Source organism: Leucopleurus acutus, assembly GCF_964270905.1.
Source record: "Leucopleurus acutus genome assembly, chromosome: 4".
In the NCBI taxonomy this organism is placed as follows: domain Eukaryota; kingdom Metazoa; phylum Chordata; class Mammalia; order Artiodactyla; family Delphinidae; genus Leucopleurus; species Leucopleurus acutus.
Genome location: NC_139146.1, coordinates 77980017 through 77997041, shown reverse-complemented (window position 1 = coordinate 77997041; position 17025 = coordinate 77980017).

The following is a 17025-nucleotide window of genomic DNA, read 5'->3' as shown; positions in this document are numbered from 1 at the left end:
CTACATGAGTACTTGTCCACTAAATTGATACAAAGCAAATGAAGATGGCAAATCTTGACAAAAAAAAAAAAAGCATAATTTGAAGATTAGAATTCTAAATAATTTGAAGTTACCCCTTTTCTGAAACCAGTCAGAAGAGTAAGATATGGTTCTGAAGCACTCTACTATAAAGGTGGAATCTGTTAAGGTAGGTTTGTAATTGTAGGCCACCAAATCACTTCCATTTGAAAAAAATATATTCTGTCTAGAAAGCCAGTGTTCTGACTATGTAACAATAAATATGAAAATATTGTGAGTTAAGTAAATCTGTCAGCTAGGTTCTGTGCAATCAGTTGTTAAAGGGCAAAATAATTCTGACATGCAGCACTTTGAGGTTTTTGCAAATGTGATTATCACTACAAGCTTGTCACTGATTGAGTTTTAGCCATTTTTTTTTCTTTTAAAATTAGATCCACAAAATACTTTTTCACTGCTAATTTTGTCATACATTTTTAGATTTTCTATTATGGAGACAGAGGGACAGACAGAAAATATTAAATGGCTAAGAAACAAGCATTTTCTGACCTTTTAAAAATAACTCTATATCTTAAATACAGTCCATACACAAGCACCATATGCCTCAATTTTAGTCAGTAACCTAAGAAATATAAGAATGCTTCTTATTATTGTCTCTTTCAGCTTCAGAAAAAAACTCATCTGAGATCTTTTCCTTTGTTTATAAAAGGTCATTTCCATCCTACCAGTTTCAACATCAAGAATGATTGTAAAGAAATGAATGATCAAGGCAATAGAATAAATACTAAAAACACAATTGCATACACAAATTATCTTGATGTGAATATTACTATAATTACCAAACTGTTTAATTTCTGTGTTATTAATTATTTTTCTAAATTTGTTTCTGTTATTTTGATTTAGATTTATATGTGTAAAGCTGCTTTACTGTTCTTAAAAAGTAATTTTTCCCATTCTATTTAGCATTCTTTTCCTTCAGTTTCTCGACATTGTGTTAAAGTTTTATTCACACCCACTGCCTCCCTTCCCTCCTTCCCGGGAACAGGTCAGAATATGCAATGAATATATTGAATCTGTTTTTTCAGTCCTTGATTATAACTGAATATATCCTTGGTCTGCAACTTTAAAAATATTCAGCATTCTTTTTTAAGTAGCTTCTATTCCTAATGCACTATTATAACAAATTGAAAGACTGAGGTTCTATAGGAATAAAAAGAAGAAAAACACATCACCTATTAAGGTTTCTTAAAGAAAGAAAAATATAAGCGTATGTAAATACAAATATTGGAGGTAGTATAGGTGGTTTGGGGAAATATTTCCTGATGTCCTTCTATTTATCTCTTCATCCATTTTCATTATTTTCTTGTTGCTGCTTAAATTTTCTGAAGTAATAAATATTTTTAATTCATATATACATATATATATATATATATATATATATATATATATATGTTTGTTTGTTTGTTTGTTTTTCGGTACGCGGGCCTCTCACTGTTGTGGCCTCTCCCGTTGCGGAGCACAGTCTCCGGACGTGCAGGCTCAGCGGCCATGGCTCACGGGCCCAGCCAGTCCGCGGCATGTGGGATCTTCCCAGACCAGGGCACGAACCTGTGTCCCCTGCATCGGCAGGCAGACTCCCAACCACTGTGCCACCAGGGAAGCCCTAATTCATATATTTTTTAAATTGAACTATAGTTAATTTACAATGTTTCAGGTATATAGCAAAGTGATTCAGTTATACATATATATATATATATTCTTCTTTAGATTCTTTTCTATTATAGGTTATTAGAAGATATTGAATATAGTTCCCTGTGCTATACAGTAGGTCCTTGTTTTTCTATTTTATATGTAGGAGTCTATATGTGTTAATCCCAACTTCCAAATTTAGCCCTCCCCCTGCTTTCCCCTTTGGTAACCATAAATTTGTTTTCTATGTCTGTGAGTCTATTTCTGTTTTGTAGATAAGTTCATTTGTATCATTTTTTCAAGATTCCTCATATAAGTTATATCATAGGATATTTGTCTTTGCCTGACTTACTTAGTATGATAATGTTTAGGTCTATCCAACTTGCTTCAAATGGCATTATTTCATTCTTTTTTATGGCTGAGTAACATTCCATTGTATATGTATACCATATCCTCTTTATCTATTCATCTATCAATGGACATAAAAATTAATTCATAAAAATTTAATATTCCAAACATCAATAGTTACTTACAAGAAAAGGATAGTCCAGTAGTTTGCAAAGTGTTATCCACAAGGTCTAAATCATTTTCACAATAATACTAAAACTCATTTTACTTTTCACTGTGTGATGTTTGCACTGATGGTGACAAAGCAATGATGGGTAAAACTGTTGATGCCTTAGTGCAGTGGCTCCCCATAGCATGAGTGTTTATTGTAGTTGACATTGCCGAACACTCACAGTAAATAAAATAACTTTCTTTTCAGGATGTTCTTGAAAAAATTTTTTTTTGGCCATACTGAGTGGCTAGCGGGATCTTAGTTCTCTACCCAGAGGTCAAACCTGGACCCACGGCAGTGAAAGCGCCACGTCCTAACCACTAGACCACCAGGGAATTCCTTGAAAACATTTTTTAAATTAAATCTCAATTCCTGAATATATAACTTTATAAAATAGTCTGTATGAAAAAATTATAAGATCAAAAAGATTTTCTGCTGCTTACAAAAGTACAATGATTATCTTCCAGCAAAGCACTTGTATAAATGTTTTAATTGTGAACCAAACTGGCTTTTTCATCAAACAACATTTTAAATGGTAAAACGGACTGACATACAAACAATATTTTTATACAGTTGGGTAGTTGGAAGACAATGTCTTGAAAATGCATAAAGGAAACATGCTCCTACAAAGAAAGTGGCCAAAAGTATTATTGTTAATTAAAAATATGAGTTTTTAATAAAAAGTTCTAATGCAGTTTGCCATCTATATCCATGGATTCCCCATTGATTTAGACCTGGAATTGGTTGAATCTACCATGGAAGAATCCATGGATATGGAGGGCCCACTGTACAAGACCATTTTATATAAGAGACATGAGCATACACAGAGTTTTGTATCTGCAGGATGAGGTTGGGTGGGGGTGGTAGTGGTCCTGGAACCAATCCTGCAATGGATACTAAGGGTACCAAAGGAAGACTGTGCTGGAAAACCTCTATCTGTCATTATATGCTTAAAAACTTTTCAGTATTTAAAAAGGTTCTTGGTAAGATTGGTTGTCATACTAACAGATCTGATTATTTGATGTTGTATAATGAAATTTGTCCATATTTAGGAGATATGAATAATTCAGTGAGCCAATATTTTCCAAATGGTAAATACCCGATATGATTTTTTAAAAAGCCATGTGTGGGTTAAAGATCAATTCCAAGTACAAAATGGACCAATGGAGTCTATTGAATCTAAGTACAAAATTTCACTGATATGATTTTAGATTCTATATTGCAAGTAACCTTTAAGAAACTGCCTATAGTCAAGTTTTGGTGTAATATAAAAGAAATATCCATCCACAATTATATGAAAAGTAATTAAAATACCTTTGCATTTATTTTATAACTGTAAGTCTGTGTGAGTGAGGGCAGATTTTGTTCATAAACACTTCAACCAAAACAGTATATGGCAAAGGACTGAATTCAGAGTAAACATGAGAATCCAGCTGCATTTTGTTATTCTGAGACCAGTTCCAAAGTGTGTGATGGGGGTGCCCACACATACAACCAAGCAATTCTCAAACACCAGCAAAGAATTAAATTAAATTCTGGTACTATCTACCCAGAGATAGTGTCAGATCCCACAAGTTAATGTGTCTGTTCTATGTCTGCCCCAATTCCCCACCACCACTTTAGATTTGCCAGTTGCAAGCCCAGGTTATCACCTGTGTTTCTGACCCATCTCTTATAGATTGGAATTTCTCACCACCCCTTCCTTGACTGAACTTCAGATGCCAGTTGCAAGTCCAGGTTGTTACCTGTGCTTCCGACCAACTGGCTATAAATCAGAGGTTCCCACACAACCTTCTCCTTGGGTTCAGTGAATTTGCTAGGGTATCTCAAAGAGCTCAGAGAATCATTTTACTTACTAGATAAAAGGATATATAGCTTAAGAACAGCTGAATGAAAGAGATGCATAGAGAAAGGTATGCGGAAAGGGCACAAAGGTTCCATATGCCCTCTTCAGGTGTTCCACTCTCCTAGGACCTCTACGTGTTCACTAACTTGGGAGCTCTCCAAATCCCATCCTTCTGGGGTTTTATGGTTTTATTACATAGGCATGATTGATTAACTCACTGACCATTGGTAATTAAACTCAATCTCCAGCCCCTGTCCCTTCACCTAAAGTGGGGTGGTGGTGGGTAGGACTGAAAGTTACAACCCTCTAATCACCTGGTTGACTCAACTGGCAACAAGTTCCCACACTTAGGTGCTTTCCAAAATTCACCTCATTAACACAACAAAAGACACATTTATCACTCTTAATACTTAGGAAATTCCAGGGGTTTCAGAAGCTCTCTGCGAAAAAAGAGGACAAAGAGCAAATATATATTTCTTATTATAAATCACTCTATCACAAGCTGTATCCTATTAAACCAGACTTTAAAGAGATTTGCAAAAATATAAATCAACACTACTCTTCTCACACATTTTTGTTTCAAATAGTTATCTTTCATGAAAATGTTTACTTTTGTAATGTCAATAAATATTTTAGGGCTTCCCTGGTGGCACAGTGGTTGAGAGTCTGCCTGCTGATGCAGGGGACACGGGTTCGTGTCCCGGTCCGGGAAGATCCCACATGCCGCAGAGCGGCTGGGCCCGTGAGCCATGGCTGCTGAGCCTGCGTGTCTGGAGCCTGTGCTCCACAACGGGAGAGGCCACAACAGTGAGGGCCCGCGTACCGCAAAATAAATAAATAAATATTTTAATTATTTCCTTTTTAATATCTATTTGGTATATAGAATTCACATAAACAAAAGTGCTCAGAGTTCTCAAATTTTAAAAGCATAAAGTGTTCATAAGAAGCTTGGAGGGTTTGAGAAGTTTGAGAACCTCTGTAATGGATATTTGGAGAAAAAATATGAACACAAGTGGGCACCTGGATGGCAAATAAATATTTGAAAAGATTTTCAATCTTCTGGGTAGTGGTTGTTAGGAAAATCTGTATTAAGTCCAAATCCAATCTAAACCAATGTGTATATCTAACTTGAAATATAATCTAAATCTAAAGGCAAATTAACTACATATAAACTGCATATAAATAAAAACCTAACCTGAATCGATATTAAAGTAATAAGGGGATTTGTAGACAAAGAGAACAGGGAAATTACAAAGGTGAATTATTACAATATTCATCTAATATCTCTCCCAAATTATCCTACATTTCTGTACATGGAAGAGACCAAGCCTGGATGTTGTGATAACAAAGAGGAGTCTTAATAATCCAGAGGAGAAATGATGACAGTGTGGCCTGGAATCATACTGATGAAGAGGGAGAGAAGTAGATGGCTTTAAGAAGAATCCACATAAAATGACTCAGCAGTACTTTATGACTCATTCTAAGTAGTTATAGAGTGAGAGAGAGTTGTTTACGATGTCATCCAAGTGGCCTGGTGTCATTTACTGAGATAAAAATATAGGAATAGGGACTGCCTTGAGTGGGATGATAGTCTCAGTTTAGAAATGTTTTGAATTTCAAGTGGAAATGCTCATCTATTTCTACATAAATATTGAAATAAGTGCTTGGAGCCCAGGAAACAAGTCTCAAAAGGAGCAACAGATTTTGGAAGAACATTGATGGTGACTAAAGCCACAGGAATAAATAAAAAGTAGAGGGTTTAGAACAAGAAGGAAGAAGGTGTAAACCAGAACCTTGTGAGGGCGGCAGAGAAAAGAGAGCACTTAAGGAGACTGAGAACCAGTGGCCAGATGAATAGGACTAAAACAAAAAGGATGTGATTTCAAAGAAAAAGGCAAAGATGGGGATGGTTATCTATTTTAAATGCTTGTGAGAGATGAAGTAAGGCATAGATTGAGAAGTATCATCCAAAACGGGGTCCAAAATGTAATCAGTGACCTTGACAAATACTGTATCAGAGGAACGGCTGAAGTGAAAGTGATTGAGAACTTAATGACAAGGATTGGGAAATGAATAAGAGAAAGGAGCTGTACTAATCAGAACACAAAGACCACATAAACAATTTGTAGCTTACCAAGACTTATGCTGGTATTGTGGGGAAAACAAGCTTTTCCCAATGCTGCTTAAGGTAAGATTTTAGGTACGGAAGATCTATGATGTTTCTGCTAAAAGAGATTCAAACTCCCTTGAAATATAAATAAGACCCTAACATCTACAACTGAGGAGCTTTTTTTAATTCAAATATCATGGTAAATTGATACATGGCTCAAATATTTCAACAAATATGTCAAATTCAATTACTCTTATATCTACAACACCATGTATGTGAAAAGCAAAACACAAAGAAAATGTTCTATTATTTTATTGATTGATTGCTTTTATTTGAAGTTAGAAGAATAAAAAGCATCTAAGTTCATATTGCATCTTTCATTGTTCAGTTTTCAATACTGTTATAAATATAATTTAATCTGTCCTTCCAAATACCCTGTGGGACAGAAAGTAAATATTATTATTCCTGGTCTAGATAGAGCCCATAAACTGTTTTCCAAACAAATCTATAGTGTATATACATGGATTGACCCTTAGTAAGCTGAATTTTTCTAACACTAGATAGTTAAGTGAAAAGCACTATGTTCTCCACCTATGAATTATCTAACATTTATTAAATGCTTACTATATTCAGGCATACATTAAACATTTTTATGCATTTAATTATCTAATCCTGAAACTCTGTGTGGTGGACTCTACTATAGGACAAATTGAGAGTTGAAAAACTCAGGGAACTTTTTCATTTCACATAACTACTAAATGAAGGATATCAGTTAGGAATACAAATTTGAACTCATTCATTCATTCAATAAATATTGATTCCATCCCTATTATATGCTAAGCACCAATGTGAATTCCTGAAATATATTAATGAGTACAACAAAGAAATCTCTCTCTCATTTTGCAGCTTACTTTCTATTGGGGAAAATCAGACTACAAACAATAAACATTAAAGAAGTTAGGCAGTAGGCTAGAACAGGTGTTGGCAAACTTTTCCTAAAAAGCCAGATAGTAAATATTTCAGAGTTTGCTGGGAATAAGGTCTCTGTTGTAACTACCGAACTCTACCATTGTGGTGTGAAAGTAGCTATAGATAATATGTAAATACATGAGCATGGCTGTGTTCCAGTAAAACCTAATTTGCAAAACAAGTGAAGAGCTGGGTCTGTCCCATAGGCTTTAGTTTCCCAGCCCTTGTGCTAGAAGATAATACATGTTTGTTTCATGTGTTTTTTTTTCTTTGTGCGTGTGTGTGTGTGTGTGTGTGTGTGTGTGTGTGTGTAGATTCTATATTTGTCTATTAATCTATTAATCACAAGGCCAAACTAACAACCAATGTTGTTTACATCTCCCCTGCAATCCAGCTGTCATGGGCAAGTAAAAATCATATTACAAACCCTCTCACCAATCCTGAGTCCATACCCCCAACTACTTCCTTTATCTAACTCACACACACCAAGCCAATATTTTCCCTGCTCTAAAACAGGGCAGGTTCCAGACAATTTAGAGACCATTCCTATATCCCAGAGCCTGCTGGCCTTATTCAAATTAGCCAACACTATGCTGCTTCCTGCAGCAAATACAATGAAGAATCTGAGCCACGTTTTCCTTTCACTCCTCTTTCTGTCTCCTAACTGAACCTGGTGTTTCCCCTATGGCCTGCATAGTGTAGCATGACCCCTCCTCTCAGGAACTATAAGTAATAAAAATCTTCTTTAAATGGCATTGACCTCTCTGTGCCATCACTCAGTCACCAATATAAATCAAAACCCAGGCATAGGGCTTCCCTGGTGGCACAGTGGTTGAGAGTCCACCTACCGATGCAGGGGGCACGAGTTCGTGCCCCGGTCTGGGAAGATCCCACATGCCGCGGAGCGGCTGGGCCCATGGGCCATGGCCGCTGAGCCTGCATGTCCGGAGCCTGTGCTCCGCAACGGGAGAGGCCACAACAGTGAGAGGCCCGCGTACCGCAAAAAAAAAAAAAAAAAAAACAGGCATAATCAATTCCATGGAGAAAAGAAAATGTATAGCAAACATGTTTGTTTGACTCCTCCAAGAAGCAGATGCCAAGTCAGGAACAGATGCACAAGAAATTGACTGAGAAAACGTCTATGAAGAAGAAAGTGGAGGAAGCCAGAGAAGGCATGAAGAACCTTAAACTGTAATGCAGATCTGACTCCTGTTAAGGAGAGATGGAAGGAGAGAATATTGAGTAAGAAGAGTCTTGACTGTAACATAGTTCTAGGAAAGTTTTAGCTAGTCTGAAGGGGGAGCTTTGAAGCAAAATCTTCCATTAAAGGAGCCCCATACCTTGCAGAAATGGGCCTCTATTAAAACTCCAATAATGCTCATGTATTGACTGGGAGCTGAAGAGACACATGGAGAGAACAGGAAGTCAGGGATATTGTCAGAGGTTGATAGAGAAGGGTAGCAACCTAAACGTTAGTCAACTACTCGCTGATCTGCCAGAGATCTGGGCAGTGCATTTTCATGGCCAAAACTACATAGGGGGTAGTGAAAGGATCTGGAAGTGGAGTGAGGATGAGTAGGTTGATCTCAGCGTTAAAAAGTTGATCAGAGGGTCTTCCCTGGTGGTGCAGTGGTTGAGAGTCCGCCTGCCGATGCAGGGGACGCGGGTTCGTGCCCCGGTCCGGGAGGATCCCACATGCCGCGAAGCGGTTGGGCCCGTGAGCCATGGCCGCTGAGCCTGCGCTCCGCGACGGGAGAGGCCATAACAGTGAGAGGCCCGCATATCGCAAAAAAAAAAAAAAAAAAAAAAAAAGTTGATCAGAATAGGGTTCATTGAAAAAGCTGATGTCTGAGCAAAGATTTGAAAGAGGTATGGTGTTTGCCAAGTAGATACCCAAGAGAGAGCATTCTTAGACAAAGGAATCCTTGGATTAAAATCTCTGGGTGTAAACCGTACCCAGCAAGATCCATATGCAACAAGGATATCAGTGTGGTTGTAGAAAAGTCAGTAAGAGAGAGAGAGCTGGACAATATGATGGCAGGTCATAAAGGGCCTTGTGAGCCATAGTAAAGATTTCAGCTTTCACTCTAGACAAAGGTTCTGGGAGGTTAGGACGAATGAGTAAAATTATCTGATTTACATTTTTTAATTATTTTTTTCTGGCTACTCTGTTAAAATACAATGTAGGGGTCAAGGGTAGAAGCAGGGAGGACCAGTTTGGATGTTCTTACAAGAATCAAGGCAAGGGAGGATGATAACTCAGACTAAGGTCATAGCTGTGGTGGTGAATGGTGAAAGGTGGTGGGATTTTAGATATATTTTGAAGTCAGAACTGACCCCAGTACCCGTGTTCTTCTTCATTACGTACTACTGAATTGGTATCTTCCTGTATGTCCCTTCTGTTATTTTTTTCATTGAAATGATAGTGTTCGTATTCATTTATTCACTCATTCAACTAGGAATGTCTATAAATACTTGTTGCGAGACAAATACATTCTTAGTTTCTGCCACAGTAAAACTTTGTCCTCATTTTTAAATAACATTCTAACATACTCATTATAGATTACATATGGATGCTATAGACAAATGTAGATATAGATATAAATGATATAGATACCCGTATGTAGATAAAGGTGTAGGTATATATATATATGTGTGTTTGTGTGTGTGTAAGGATAAAGGTAAAGGTAGACGTAGAGATAAAATTAGAGATAGAAATAGACGTAAAGATTGAGATGATAACAACAATGCAAAGCCAGGTGTGAAAAGTGGGGTGATAGAAGTTTGACTCTGATATGGTAAGGGCAAAAATGCAGATCCTACAGTTGTCATTTCCCCCTGGGTGAATGGAGACAGGATATATTTTACATAGAAAATGACAAGAGCTGTATTTTTAAACTGACAGCCAGGAGGTAATAATAGCACGGGGAGAAAGAAGAATATGAGCTGATGAAAGAACATTGCAGGCCTTGGGATCAACATGATCAAAGGCTCTGAGGCAAGAAACAGCCTGGGAGGAAGCAAGAGATAAATCCAGAGCTCAGGCAGGAGCTAAATTATGGGGAAACTTGTAGGATACACTAAGGGGGGTTATCCTTTAGTTATTTACATACTAGTGAAGTTTCGAGTGTGGGATTCAAAAAAATAAGAATTATATTTATAAGAAAATTTCCCTGGCAACAAGCAGTATACAGATTAAGATTGTGTAAGAAGTCATAGAGAAGTGCAGAACAAAGTAGACACTGTTCTTTTTTTTCTTGAAAGAGATTGCAGGCTGGAATGAGAACTGTATATGTAAACACAAGAGAGCATGGTAAATTTTCCAGATTTTCCAGACAACCAATATTTCACAAAGAATACATAAATATAAATATTATATTTATATAATATATACATATATATATATATATAATACACATACAATTTTTCCACTAAGGCATAGTATTTCCAAGAAATAAAGTTGAAAACCTTGTAATAATGACCTTAATGATACTTTTTTAGTTAACAAAATATTTGTACATTTATTTGAGAATGAGAACTTCAGCCACCAAAAATTTGTTGAAATGGCAGATGGATTTATGATTTAGGCTGTATCAAAGTAATGAAAACACTGGTTAAGATGACCAATATGGTGTTTCTCAGAAACATAAATAGTGATTGCTCATTCACAGCATAAGAATGTATATCTGAAACATATTGGAGCTTTTGGTGTCTCTAGACAGATCAGATTCCTTTTACGTTACAAATGGATGCCTAACAATAGCTGCAATAAGAAAAAATCCTCCTGCTAGAATTTAAAATGACACGAATTAAGATCTCATAACAGTGAAAAGGGCAGCCCCCAAATAAAATAGAGCCCTTGTTTGTGCCATAAATCTACATAACTATATTTTAATGAAAGACAATTAGTTGAAAACGTAATGTTTGAATGTTTTATATTTGATTCTCCATTTTATCTAAGGAATGTTCCTTCTAAGAAAGAAAATGGTTCTGAATGCTATTGAATCTTCATTTCAAAATTAGCATGCACATACATACAGGATAGCAGTTTGTTAAAGATAATGACTTTCACCATTTACTAAGATAATACTTACTAGATATTTACTTACTAGATATTTACCAAATATTTACTAGATAATACTCACTAGATATTTACTTAATAGATATATACTAGTATAGATATCAACCAAAATGTGATATATTATATTGGTGCCAATTACAGAGTGGGTTTAATTTATATAGAGATATTTTCTTGATTTCTTTAAATCATTCTTCTGTTATAAACTTATTAAATCCTAATTTTGTTGTGTTATTTAAGTGGAAGTTATTTTTAAAAATAAAGTTCCAAAAGATGAGAGTCAATTAATAGTTGAAATTCAAATCAAAGACTGCAAATCTTCTAACCTTCATAAAATCCCTGAATTACATTTTGTAAGCCATGACCTATGAGTTCTTTCTGAATTCCAGTGACTTTAAAATAACATTATCTGTAGGTCTCTGTCTAATTAGAAATGGCAGTTAATAAAAACACTTTATATTATTCCACCAACTACCAATTTATTTCAGTGTTATATTTCAATAACCTGAACCAAGCAGAGATTTTGCCTGCCCAGAAGTGGCCTTGCCTATCATGATAAGCAGCTGAAAAACACACAGAAGCTGTGTGAACCCAGCAGAATCCATCTGGTGAACCATCTGTGTGAGGACTCACAAAAATTATACGCCATCTGTTGTTTCATTTTTGCTAAGATTGCCAACCTTGTCCTCACTCCATTATCTAACTATTTTCCCTCCCTGTGGCCCTCATCTATACATTTGCTTTTATTCCCCATTGGTACCATATATCTACTTTCCAAAGCACTCTCGTTTTTGAAAGAAATTAATTTATGCAACTAAGAATCCAAAAGTATTGCACTAATACCATGGTGTTCTTAGCAAATGAGTGCATTATTATAAATACCAATTTCTGCCTAGTAAAGCCTAAATATATACCTTCTTGCCAAACTAATTTCAATGTCAATATAATATTTAAGTATAATGTTTATCTGATCATCTCTTCCTCTTCTAATCTATTCTCCATTCTATAACATAATATTACTTCCTAAAACATTCCTATTGTCCCACTTCCACCAATCAACACCCATCAAAGATTTTCCATTTCTCCCAAAATAAACTCCCCTAAGATTTTAGCTCAAGTTCTCACGTCTTCACAAAAGTCTTCTTAACTACACCTGTGGTCATCGTAGGCACAGTCTATACCAGTAACACTCACTTAACACTTGCTCCATAATCTCATTCTATGTCGTCAACATGGCTCTTGGATTTCCATTTATTTCTTCCAATTTTCCTTATTTTCCTTGCTGTATGTCTTGTATCCACAAGTGGATATTAAGCCTCCAGAGAACTGGGGAAATGTCCCCCATTTGTTTTGCTTCTTTAACATGTATACAAATAGCTCTGAGCCCTGTCCACTTAAAATATTTTTGTTTAAAGTATGGAAAATTAAGTAAATAACATTCGATTCTATTGTAGTAAAGACAAATTTTAAAATAAAGAATTATGCTGTCTTAGAGAAACTTCAAAATCTGTGTCTATAGACACCCATTAGAAAGGAAATACTACTCTTGGTAAAGCATACTCCCTCTTTTTTGACCCTGGCTTCAGAATAAACACCAGCTGCATTTGCTCTGGACTTTTGAAATGACAGTATGATCCACACACCTCCTAAGAGTTAGTGTCTGTTCAACTACATTTTGGGACTTGTCCAAGCATAAGACATATTGTCATGGTGTCAGACCACATTGGAGGCCAAAGACCTTAATAGAAAATTATAGCAGTTGATCTCTATCTATGTTTGTGTCTATCTCTTTATCTGTATCTAAAACAGTATATCTTTGTTTCTATATCAACTTATATAGATTATAAGTGTATCAACGGAAAACAATATATATCTATACAGATGTGAATAGACAGTTGTAAACAAAGAAAGAAATTATAAAATAGGATAGGAGACAATACATAAGTACAGTTATGAAGAATGCAGACCTGTGTTTCTAAGTAGAATAAAACCCCATCTATCTAAAGACCTAAGAGGAACAACCACATGCATTCAAGAGGAAAATGAATCGATACTTTTATGTGTTCCATTGTGAAACAGCACTCAATTTGCAAAATATGATATGCCTTGGAAATTAGGAAGAGACAAATAAAATAATTACAGGAAAATTATAGTCTTTTTGAAGAGCAAGAAATATTAAATCACACAAGAACCTACTGTGATCACTTGCTCAGAGAGACTTTCCCTTACCCCCATACCTAAAATAGCATTACATGTCATTTTCTGGCAACTCACTCTTATTATTCTTCATAATATTTATCAGGATATGATTTTTAATTTACTTATCAAGTTGCTTATCTCTTTGATATCTTTCTTCCATTAGAATACAAACTTCCTGAGAGTAGGGGCTTTGCTTTTTTCCTTTTTGTTCCCATGCTTGGCCCCAAGCAGCTACTCAATACATTTACTCTTATCTAAGGAATGCTTATAGAGGAAAACTCTGAGGGTGTCAATTTTTTCTATATAAGGCTACGTCCCAATCCTGTACTCTAAACTCAATTCATAGTCCTACTGGGTCAATAGTTCTAAATCCAATTTAGCTTTTGCCTTAATTATTTTAAATAACCACATGAATATTGTTCATATATCCCAGACTTTCTGGCAGAAGAGAGAATAGCATCACAGTAATTAAAACCATACATTGTATTTCTTCTCTACACACTACAAAAAATAAGATGTCTTCAGCTTCCTGCCAGTCATTTTCTAAAGCTCCCAGGGTGTGTTGCAAATATGTTTCATGAACCAATTCTTTGAGACTGTACCCCTCTAACTCCAGGCCTCTGTGATACTGATGTCGCTTGTTACTCTTAATGACATAAGTAGGAGCCAAAGGTGTCACTAATCTGATGGAGCCTACCAAGGGTGACAGGGCTTTATTATTGGACTCCATCAAAGGGGACCCTCCTGATGCCTGTGATGGTTGCCAAAGCTCCAATCCCAGGCTTCCGCTGAAGGGTTGTTTCCACTAGTTATTGTAATGGAGCTGCCAATGCCCAGTACTGAGGGTCTTAATGTTTGTCTTGTGTTATTGTTGAAATCAGTGAGTTTTTCCCCAATGTTGTAGAAGGTGCTGGCAATAACATACCTGAAGTGTATGTGTTCAATTTCTTGAGTAGATAATACTGGAGAACAAAGGAAATTTTTTATTTGAAACTCATCTTTCACTTCCCACGGTCTTGCCTAAGGCCTGAGGTATATGTCTTTGGCAGCTGGGTTGAGGGATTAACTAAAAGAGAGCTACGACCCCTTTTCTCTGATCCTGACTCACCATCCTTGAAACAAAACTCTGTATCACAATATCCTTAGTGCGAGTTCTTTCTCATGAGGCACCTTGTTCCCTCACATAAATCTTAGGGTGAATATAACTTAGTCTCAAGCTGGGATGCCTGGTACAGAAAGTACTGTGACTGAGCAGCACATTGGATCATCAATGAATTTTAAAGGCTTTTGAGTGTGGTTCAGTATAAAAAGTGTAAGCATGAAAGGCAGTAGCTAGCAGCCTTCTCAGGAGGAACAATATTCAAAGGTGCTTTGATGGAAACCAGGTGATTTTTTTTTTCTTTTCACACCTGGAGTGAGGCAGCACAGCAGCACCAGCTCCATACCTCTAATCTAACCAAGTCAGATATGCAGCAGCAGCCAGCTGTGACCCTAAGCCTGTGATATTCCGCCATATTTGGGGAAATGGAGTGTAAGGTATCTTCTTTATTTAAGGAATTGTTATGACAGGTCTAGTTCTTCAGGTTGCAAATTCTCAAAACCTGGCACCTGTAGGAGCATGATTTGTGTTACTGGAAGAGACACACAGTGCATCTAAAAATAATAAAATCAACACAGAATTATACAGGCTTAGGATTTGGTGTCATGACACAGTCAAGTTACAAGGTTATGCCACCTATTGATTTGAGACATCTGACAACCCACCAGGGACTGGATTAAGGACTTTGAAGGAAAGATTGGATGCTTCCCCAAGTACTCTGTTGGCAAGATACAACCAAAATATTTGGCTTCTTTATTTTAGTGCCACTCAGAGACATTTGTAAAATATTAGAATCGTCAAAAAGAAAAAAATCTCTGAACATTAACCAACAAAAGATTATATTTGAATATTAAATGTACCTTTTTTATACTTGTAAACTCATTTTTATTTAGTCAGTTTCACCTCTACAGAATGCATCAGTATATACTATTAACTAAGTAAAGATATCTCCTCACTCTTGTTTCTAAAGAAAACCCGAGCACATGCCTGGAAGGTGTATTTTTATTCAACACTTTCTGTATACAGTGTGAATGGGGTTTTTTTCTAGATTTTTAAGGCAGGAAAATTAAGTACTAAAATAAGATAAGAGTTATACCACTGGAAATACATGACATTCAAAAACCTGCAACACTCTTACATGTTTGAGGGGTCATCCATATAATGTTATATTCTCACAGTCAAAAGAGGAAAGTGGACTATTAAACTGATGCTCTTTAAAAAAAAAAAAGTGCTCAATATATCTGGCATACTCTATTTTGCAGTTTATTTGGAAGTACTTTTAGAGTTATTTCCCATGCTTTAATGGGATCTAAAAGCATAAACCTGTCAGGGAAGTGTAGTGCAATGCCATATAATTGTTAGATGGATCAGCATTGTCAATAACTTTATTTGAACTTTATTGATTTACCTTATATTAGGTGATACTCTGGTCCACATAATGTATTTAGCTGTCAAGTTGCAGTAGCTACCAAACAACCAGATTTTATAATAAATCTGCCTTGTGGTTTGAGAGAGACTAAAAATGTGGTAGAAGAGGCAACTGTAATAATTATGTGGTCATTAATTCATATCTAGCTCTCTTTCTATATTGGTTTCATACCTAGGCATTTCCCCAAGTAAATTCCTAGATCTTCTTTTCAGAAAACGAGATAGATCATCCAACTTCCTCCTGACCTTATTTCCAATGAAGAGTGTTAGAAGTCAAGAGCTTAGTTAAAATGCAAAAATACTAGTTGATTGTTTATTATGTCAAGCTACAATGGATACAACCGTGATTTATAAATTATACATGTACTGGTGGAAGTTACAGTATGATGAAAAAAAGACACATAAGGTGACATAAAAAGGTAATAAGAGAGTACTGAACAAATTGTTCTGAGTAAAGAAATTAATTTTCAATTTGAAAAGCTTTAATATAAGCTCCTAGGAAAGTGTCTAAAACGAAGTATAGTTTCAATAAAAGTTAAATAATAATAATATTAAGTATATCATTACAAATAAATACTATTATTAAGTATATCATTACATGAATAGTTTACGTTTATATGATACCTGGATAGCAGAGATCAATCACTTGCCATTAAAAAGCATCATTTCCATCTATTAAAAATTTTAGAAATAATTTCTTACATAAAATAGTCTCCCATGGCTGTCATATATACTAAATAGAGGTGTTTATACTAAGAAGGTAACACTCTTTATTTTCATCCTTATATCATTCTAATTTGTAAATCTATATACTGTGTACTTTTTTTTACAATACCAGTGGTTCTATTAGTTTACCCTGAAAAATATAAAAGGGCCAAAACAATAGATGGAACATTTATTCTTTAAAGGACTTATTTTAGAAAACACTGAAAATTAATTTTTCCTCCATGAATTCATGGAAACCTATATGCAGCCTATAAATTTCTAGCCAAGATTTTTCTCATACAGCAAAAAGCTCATTGTTCTGATAGGT